We start from the raw sequence: 8,271 nt of genomic DNA on the forward strand, positions 1-8,271 counted from the left end.
CTGCCAGCTCCAAATTAGCCCGTTTCTGTCCCTTCCAACGGAAGAAGAGCGCCGGCCGACACCGCCTCTGCCCTGCAGCTGTGGTTCCTTCGCTCGGCACAGCCCCGGGCTGTCTTCATGGCTCGCTCTGGTTGCCTCCTTCTTCCACCCTCGCAGGATTTTTGGCAACGAGGGCTTTTTGGGGCCAGGTTTGTTACCGGCCAGCTGGGCTCCTCCTCGCTGGCCGAGGCCCTGGATGCCAAGCTCACCGTAAGAGGAATCACTCGGTCTGAGGAGGCGGTTTTTTATATATGAAAGCTGTTCGGCCAAGCAAGGTCCCCACGCTGCAACGGGTACCTGTGCCCAAGCGCAGAGGCACCGTGATCCGAAAGGCTATTTCCCGCGGTGAAGCTGCTTTATTATTCGGCGCGCCGGCTGGGACGGCACTGCCAGGGCTGTCACTGCCCACGCGGGTGACAAACGGCAAGGCTGGTGGTGGGGGGGTGAACGCAGAAAGAGATCTCCTCTTGCATAAAAATTTCCCGTGCTTCATCGACACCATGCTGGAAACGGGGCCAATGAAAATAAGATTTTTTTTTTTTTTCAAGAAAGAAGTGGCTTAAATACCCAGCTTCACAGAGACAAGCAAGGGGCTGAGCAGCTCGTCACTAGAGATGTTTCCTTTTATTCAGAGGTCGAAACTGGTACAGACCTTGTCCACTCTCCCGTGCTGCCAGCAGCTTCGAATGAAACGCTGTTGTGCTCCGCTTCCCAGAAGGGTTATTGTACGCCGAAGCTTAATGTTAGCGGGAGCGATCCTTTCCTATGGACAAGGGGGGAGAAAACCCAAACAAGTCATCTATAGCGATCTCTGTCAACAGCTTTTTCCGAGAAAAAAGTTGATGTAATTCACAGCAGGAAAGCGAGTTGTATCAACAAATTACTTGAGAAGAAGAGACTTTGATGAGGCAAATGGGGCCAGTCCCCCAGCCTGCACTTCGGTAGAAGGTAATTCCCACAAAAAGCGGTCCTGGCGATACCTCGCACCCGCTGGACGTGTGGAGAGCGGCAGGGTAGGGATAAATGGGGGAGGAACAGCACGGAGAAACTCTGGCACCCTTTTCCAAACAGGATGATGAGCTCCGGTTTGTGCTGATTCGTGGTTTGGTTTTGTGGCACGATTTATAAATCTGCTGACACTTCCTACGTGGTAACCCTCAAGGCAAATTACAAATCCTTCGTAAGTCGCCTGGAGAACGCCTGTTGCATTGGAGCAGGCCCGGCAGCCCAGGAAGCTGGGGGACGTGTGGGGCAGCAGCTCCTGCAGCTTGTGGGATCCTTCAGTGGGGGCTTCGCTTGGAGCAGGGCGGCTCTGCAGGGCAGCGGGGACACGTGGCTGTCCCAGCTTTGCCCATCCCACACCATGAGGCACTTCACCCACCACGGAGCAGCCCCCGTAGGAGCGCAGGTCCCGTTTCATCCGCCTCAGCTCCTACACCGTTAATTCCTCCATCCTCCTCCTTCGTATTCATTTCTTAAGCTGCTCTAGCTGTCACATCTGCACACTTGCCAGCTGGTTTCCCATTTTTAATTGCCCTCAGAGGGCTTCTTCAAGACCCACACCTGCTATTGTATGGGCCTTAATTTATCACTGTCCAAACCGGAGCAGCGGGCATTTAAAATTCAGCCTCTATGACTGTGCTGTATTTCTTCAAATGCGTGATTAATTGCTGGGCCTTTGCAGGCTGCATTCAGCTCTTTCTGCATAAAACAGTCTTCCTCTTGCTGGAAAGCTCCCCACATCATGGCGGTTAAGTATCTTCTTCTCAGTGGGACTTGGGTTTGTTCATCCCATTTGTTCTTGTGGGAAGAGGCTGTGTGAAATGCAAAGAGAAGGCTCAGGGCTCTCTCCATTTTATTCTGTTTAGAGAAAATAAATTAAAAAAAGTTATTTGTCTTTGTCAAAACTGTTCTTATAAGGAAACATTTGAGATCAGGGCAGGAGAGGACCTTCCAGGTCATCCCATCCAGCCCCCGCAGCGGTATAGGCAAGCAGGTTGTATGAACCAGCTCATAAAGTGCTTGAACTCCGCCTGAAAAGACATGAAGCATTTTTTTGTCCTCCTTCATGCTGCGATGGGAAGGCTGCTCGAAAACCTTACTTTTAAGCCCCAAGTGATTTCCTGTTCAGTCCATGCTTGGAGCAGCTCTCCATGGCTGGACGAGGGGTCCTCTCCCTCTCTCTTACATCTTCGCCGCCGAGACACGCGGGGCGCGGGATGTGGCTGGCCGGGATTACCCCTCTCCCGCCTCCGGGATCCTCGGGGACAATCAGTGAGCTGCAAGCTGAAAACCACAGTGCTACTGTGTTTGCTACTCTGGCAAACACAGAAACAAAGTCTTTGCCCCCAGAAGCAGGCAATATTCCCCAATATGGGGAAGACGTGGAAGGAGCAGCAAGGGAGAGGGACATTTCCAGGTGGATGGATGGATGGATGGGCAGGCAAATAAGCACTTTTTAAAAATTAACTTCTAATTTGCGAGAGCCTCCTTCTGCCCAGGGGTCATGTAGAGGGTGGGAGGCTCCTCTCAGAAGTCAGAAGCAGGCCCCTCGCGAGTCACTTCACACGGCCGTGTGCTGCCGGGGCAGAACTAAGCTACAGGGGAACAGAAAACAGCGGCTGCCGCTGCGCTGGTTGTTTTAGCACTGTCGGATAAGCAGCACACCGGGACACTGAAGAAAGGGTAAAACCGCCCGTTACGGACACGCGGCTCAGTCATACACATTTACAGGTGATGTGGTGGCCGGGAGCCCTGGCACGGAGGCAGCCCGCTGCGGCGGCAGGTCAGCCGGGCGCTCGGCGGGGATGGCAGCCGATCCCCCGCAAGCCCTGCCTGCGCTCCGCAGCCTTTGCCACCGCCCGTGCCGCCTCGGCCTCCCTTCTTCTATCCGCAAGGAAGCAACGCCAGTGTCTCCAGCTGGTTTTGAGGCTTAATTAGTATTCACCAAGTGGTATATGTAAGTGCTGAGTAATGTTTTAACATATTATTAATTTCTCGAGAACAACAGAAGGCTGCTCGAGAGCCGCCAGTGCCCACTCCCGCAATCACAGAAAATTGGTCATGCGGCAGATGCCCACGCAGTCCCGGATGCTGATGTTTTGGGGCTGGCTGTCTGGGACCCCTCGGCACGGGACAGCAGGGGGTGGGCACCACTTCTCCCCCCACCTCAGCCCGCTCTGCTCAGCCCTCCTCGCTCTTTCCTTGCTGTCTTTTGTGGCTTTCATCAGAGTCCCCCCGAGCCGACGAAGGCTCAGGGCCCTCCTGAGCAGCACTGCTGGGGCTGCCTGACCAGCGGGCGCCGCGTTTAACCTCGGGTGAAGCTGCGAATGAGTGAGGGAGGACGGAGCTGCGTCGCTCATCCCTGCCGCTCTCTGCTCCCCTCTCTTACATACGTATTTTGTTTCCCACTAGTGGGGTCAGGCTTTAATAACAACAAAAGCAGCCCAAGTCCGGGAAGTATACCCAGCTGATTCCTGTCTAGGATCATTAAAGGCCACTCAAACACCCACCCATGTCTCTCTCAGGCTGCTCATCCTCCTACTGAAATCAGGGCAGAGGGAGGGCAGGAGGCTTGCTCGGGAAGCTACATGGAGGCAGCAGGTTTGTGGGGTGCGGGTGAAGGAATGGGGTCTGGAGAGAAGGGTAGCAGGAAGAGAATTAAAGGGGAGAAAGAGAAAAAACTGCAATGAGAAACACTGAATGAAAGAAAAATCCCAATTCTTACTTTGCCCGCTACGACCCTCCTGCCTAAAGTGTACTGATTTCTTCCACCCTAGCTCCCCCCTGCCTAAATCACCCCGATTTTTGGAGGAAGGACGCGTTTTTCTCCCATCCTGTACCGGGGAGGAGGATGCCCCCAAACCCTGCGGCTGCCTGTGCCGGGCCGCGCCGGCAGGGGGCGCCGCCGGGCCGGGCACGCCGGTGCCGCGGTCGCCCGTGGGGTCCCGGCCGACAGCCCCTCCCAACCGGGAGCTCCTCCCTGCCGCCCCGGCGAACACAGCCGCGATTTAGGGGGCTGCACCCTTTGCAGCCCCCGCCTCGCTGCCCGGCGACACCGAGAAAAGGGGCAAACCGGGCCGTGAACGCCGCGCGCGGGGGGAGTGCCCCAGGGCCTCACCCCACCCGAGCTGCCGCCTCCCCCGACCCATGCCTTCCGCCCCAAAGCGTATCTGCCGGCCCCGGGGTGACCCCTCCCAGCCAGGAAGCCGGCGGGCGCCGTGGGAAACGGCGGCCTCGCGGTGCGGCCGTGCGGCTTCGTTCCAGGGCGGCCATCGAAGGGGCGGGACGCCCGGCGGGGCGGGGAGCGGGGCCGGCCTGCGCGCAGCTCAGCCGGGCTTTCGGGTGAAACCGGGCTGGTGGGGCGGAAACCGTGCCACTGGTACAGGGTTGCCAGACGTGGGGCAGCGGGTCCCGGGGAGGCCACCAAAATGATCGGAGGGATGGAACACGTCTCCTGTGGGGACAGGCTGCGAGAGTTGAGGTTGTTCAGCCTGGGGAAGAGAAGGCTCCGGGGAGACCTTACTGCGGCCTTCCAGTCCTTAAAGGAGGCCTATAAGAAAGATGGGGACAGACTTTTTAGCAGGGCCTGTTGCGATAGGACAAAGGGTAATGGTTTTAAACTAAAAGAGGACAGATTTAGACTAGATCTAAGGAAGAAATTTTTTCCAACGAGGGTGGTGAAACACTGGCACAGGTTGCCCGAAGAGGTGGTAGATGCCCCATCCCTGGAAACATCCCCGTTCAGGTTGGATGGGGCTCTGAGCAACCTGCTCCAGTTGAAGATGTCCCTGCTGATTGCAGGGGGGTTGGACTAGATGACCTTTAAAGGTCCCTTCCAACCCAAACTGTTCTATGATTCTAACATTATACAAGTTTGCAAGTCCATAGTGACTTCCATACAATTCAAATTTTATCAGAATAATCTGTACAGCTATAAACATCTGTACGAAGCTTGAGAGTTCGTTGTTGTCCAGTTACAGTCCAGACAACTGTAACTCTGAAATGCTCTTTTTTTTGAGCACTCCACAATAACCTTCCTCTAACATAAATGTGTTTCAGTACCTACACAAAAAACATTTTTCCATGTAGGTGAAAGTTGTCTTTCAAAACAGCTATTAAAGACTCATTATGGTAAAATGGAGAATTTCAAACTTTTCCCTTCATTAGGCCATGTTTTCTTAAAAAATTCCTGTTGGATTTGCAGCCTCCTGCCCTCTGAGCTGCAGCCCTACAGGGAAAAGGAGGAGGGGGGAATGTTACACTAAGTTTTTCCAATGCCTTTCGCTTCCCAGTGCTCATTCTGTCTGCATCTCTTCCTGAGGTGTGGAGTTCAACATCTGACAGATGTTTTGACTTCTACTGAGTAGTCAGAAGACAAGGATGGTGGCCAGCGCCACAAAATCTCTTAATTCACCCCTTAGTTGTGAAGCCCGGGTACTTGTGGAGGGCTCTGGCCGGCCTCCGAGCCGATGGGTAAGTGTATCTCGTGCGGCTGCAGCCCGTGCCGGCAACGCGGGCTGTATCCCAAGGGATGCTGGAGGGCTCGTCTGCCAAGCCCTGCCCAGCCGCGCCGTTTACAGGGCTCATTGATACAAGAGGCTCAGCTTATTTAGGTGGGAAACCGCCATTTTTGGCACCGGGAGCTGACTCAGACTGATTCCCGCGCTGTCCCCGTGCAGGCAGTCCCTCGGCACCCTGCTGTTTGCGGGACACATGTTCATGGGACACGAGGGGAGCATCTCTGGGCAGACCTTGGCGGTGCTGCCAGTTCAAAGGGAATCCTGCTGTGAATTAAAGGACTCATTGGTACACCCGCACTGCTTCTCCATCACCCCCTCCCTGCCCCTGTGGTCGGTTAAAGTAAGGAAAACAAGATAAATTCCACTGAGTACATTTGGAGGCTTATTTCTATTAAACCAGTCTCTTCCATGAACATTGCTGTTGGTTTGTGGAGCTTAAAGCGGGAGTAGGGCCCCTTGTCCTTGAGGCCCTCGGTATTGGTTTTCGGGGTCTCGTTGCCATTTGCACCGTCCCGTGCTGGGAAGCGGGGTGTGCTGTGAGGGCTCCGGAAAGCCCGCGCCAGCTGAACCCTGGTACCAGTGACCATGCGCCTGACTTCTGCGCAAGCAGCCGATGTGATGGTAACCCAGTGGGCTTGGAGAAGCGGGTCTGGGGAGAGCGTCCAGGGCTCACCTCTGTTCTTAGGAGAGTGAAATGGTTTGCCATGTCCATTTCCTAGAGTGAATTATGTGGCCCTGGATGGATGTTCAAAAGGTTAAATATTGAAATACCTCTGGAAAAAAGGACTGCGTATACAAGCTACAGTATCTCGTGTGATGTATTTAATGTCCCTAATTTACATGCTGACAATTTTGCCACTTCTAAACAATGTTATCATTCATCTTTTGGATGATTAATCAGCACAAGCTTCCAACACTGTTTATCACACCTTGATGCAGCTATCAAACAAGAAAGGCAAGGTGTTACAGGGGTGGGTTTTTTTGGTGTTTTTTTCCAAAATCTTACAGTATTTACAAAAAGATGCATATTTTTTTCTAACACCATTCTTAGAATTATTCACTCAGTCACAATCAGTCATTGTATAAAAACATCATTCAGAAATAGGTTTTAAAATACGCCCACCTCCATTGCATAGTATGTGGAAAAATAGGTGAGAGTCAAGACACTTGATTTTTGAATGAGAATGTGAACTGATTCAGAGGTACAACATTTCTGAGGAAGGAAGATGCACTTCTCAAAAAATGATCAGCTGTAGTTCTCCTGAAGCTAATGAGCTTCTTGTAGGCCTACCGTCAAATTTCCCTTTTACAGGTCAAGTCTCTTTTGAGGTGTATTGCCATGCTTGCATTAAGGTCAAACAAATCGTATTGCAATTAGAAGATTTACTCTGCGGTATTTGCGTGTGGACGCTGACAAAAAAGAGTTACACAAAGTACTCACAAGGATCAGTGTAGTTTTCATGTGGCGTGGCCCATCCCTGGAACAACTCAATGGACCCGATTCATTATTGCCAATTTCTGCCCGTATAATTGAAAATCTGAATATACCTTTATACTTTTAGGATCTTTTCTTCTGTAAAAGGAGCTTGGGTTCTGCTCACTGTAAGAGTTAAACTGGCAGGCTGTGGAGGGATTGGCAGGCACTGACTGTATCTATCCTGAGGATTTTCAAACAAAACTTGGTAATTTAGTCATTTGGTTATCGAATCATAGAATCTCTGGGTCGGAAGGGACCTTTAAAGGTCATCGAGTCCAACCCTGCTGCAGTGACCAGGGACATCTTGAGCTAGATCAGGTTGCTCAGAGCCCCGTTCAACCTGACCTGGGATGTTTCCAGGGATGGGGCATCCACCACCTCTCTGGGCAACCTGTGCCAGTGTGTCACCACCCTCACTGTGAAGGGTTATCTTGTATATTGATAATTTTTTCACTTTAAAAATGTGCTCCAGTGAAGTCATTGAGCCTGGTCCATTAAAGAGCAACAGGGAACTCTGAACAATAGGTACTTGTTTTACAGCTACTGCAAATGCTTCGAAAGCCCTAAATTGCCTTTTATACTCAACAGTCTAATAGCAAAGACAGATTTTCTTCCTTTTTTTCCCCTGATTGATTTGATGGTTCACTTGAGCTTTAAAAACCCATTACAGAAATCTTTACAGCTATTACAGAAGTCTTTTGTCAAGTTTAATTCGGTGTTTGGGTTTTTGTTTTTTTCCACAGTGTAATCATTCACCCTTAAACTCACCGTACCACACATACCCGGCTTGTGCTTGACTCTGGATCCAGAGGAACAGTAAGTCCTAGAGGTTTCTTTTGCATGGGGAGGGACCTAAACCCTTCCAAAGGCAGTTTGTCACTGAAAGCTCCTAGTTCAGAGGTATATCAGAAAAAGCACTGAGCACTCCTGAAGGCACCTCCGACAACAGCTCCATCCTCTCCTGCTATTTATCTTCACTGTTGCAACTTTCTTTGGGCTTGATAGCCCATGGCGGAAATATTAGCTAGGATTAACTGAGAGGGTGGGAGATCCATCAGTGCAGACCTCGCTCCCTGCTGCGGAATGAAGGGGAACGTGCTGCTCACCGGGCAGAGAGAGCAAGAGCTGGTAGAAAAGCTCTAAGTGTTGAAAAACTTGCAGAAACGCAATTGAGTACAAAAAGGCAAAACCTGAGCAGATGATATTATCTTCAGTAGGGAAAGCGGAGAGGCT

Source organism: Phaethon aethereus, assembly GCF_964289735.1.
Source record: "Phaethon aethereus genome assembly, chromosome: 4".
Lineage (NCBI taxonomy): Eukaryota > Metazoa > Chordata > Aves > Phaethontiformes > Phaethontidae > Phaethon > Phaethon aethereus.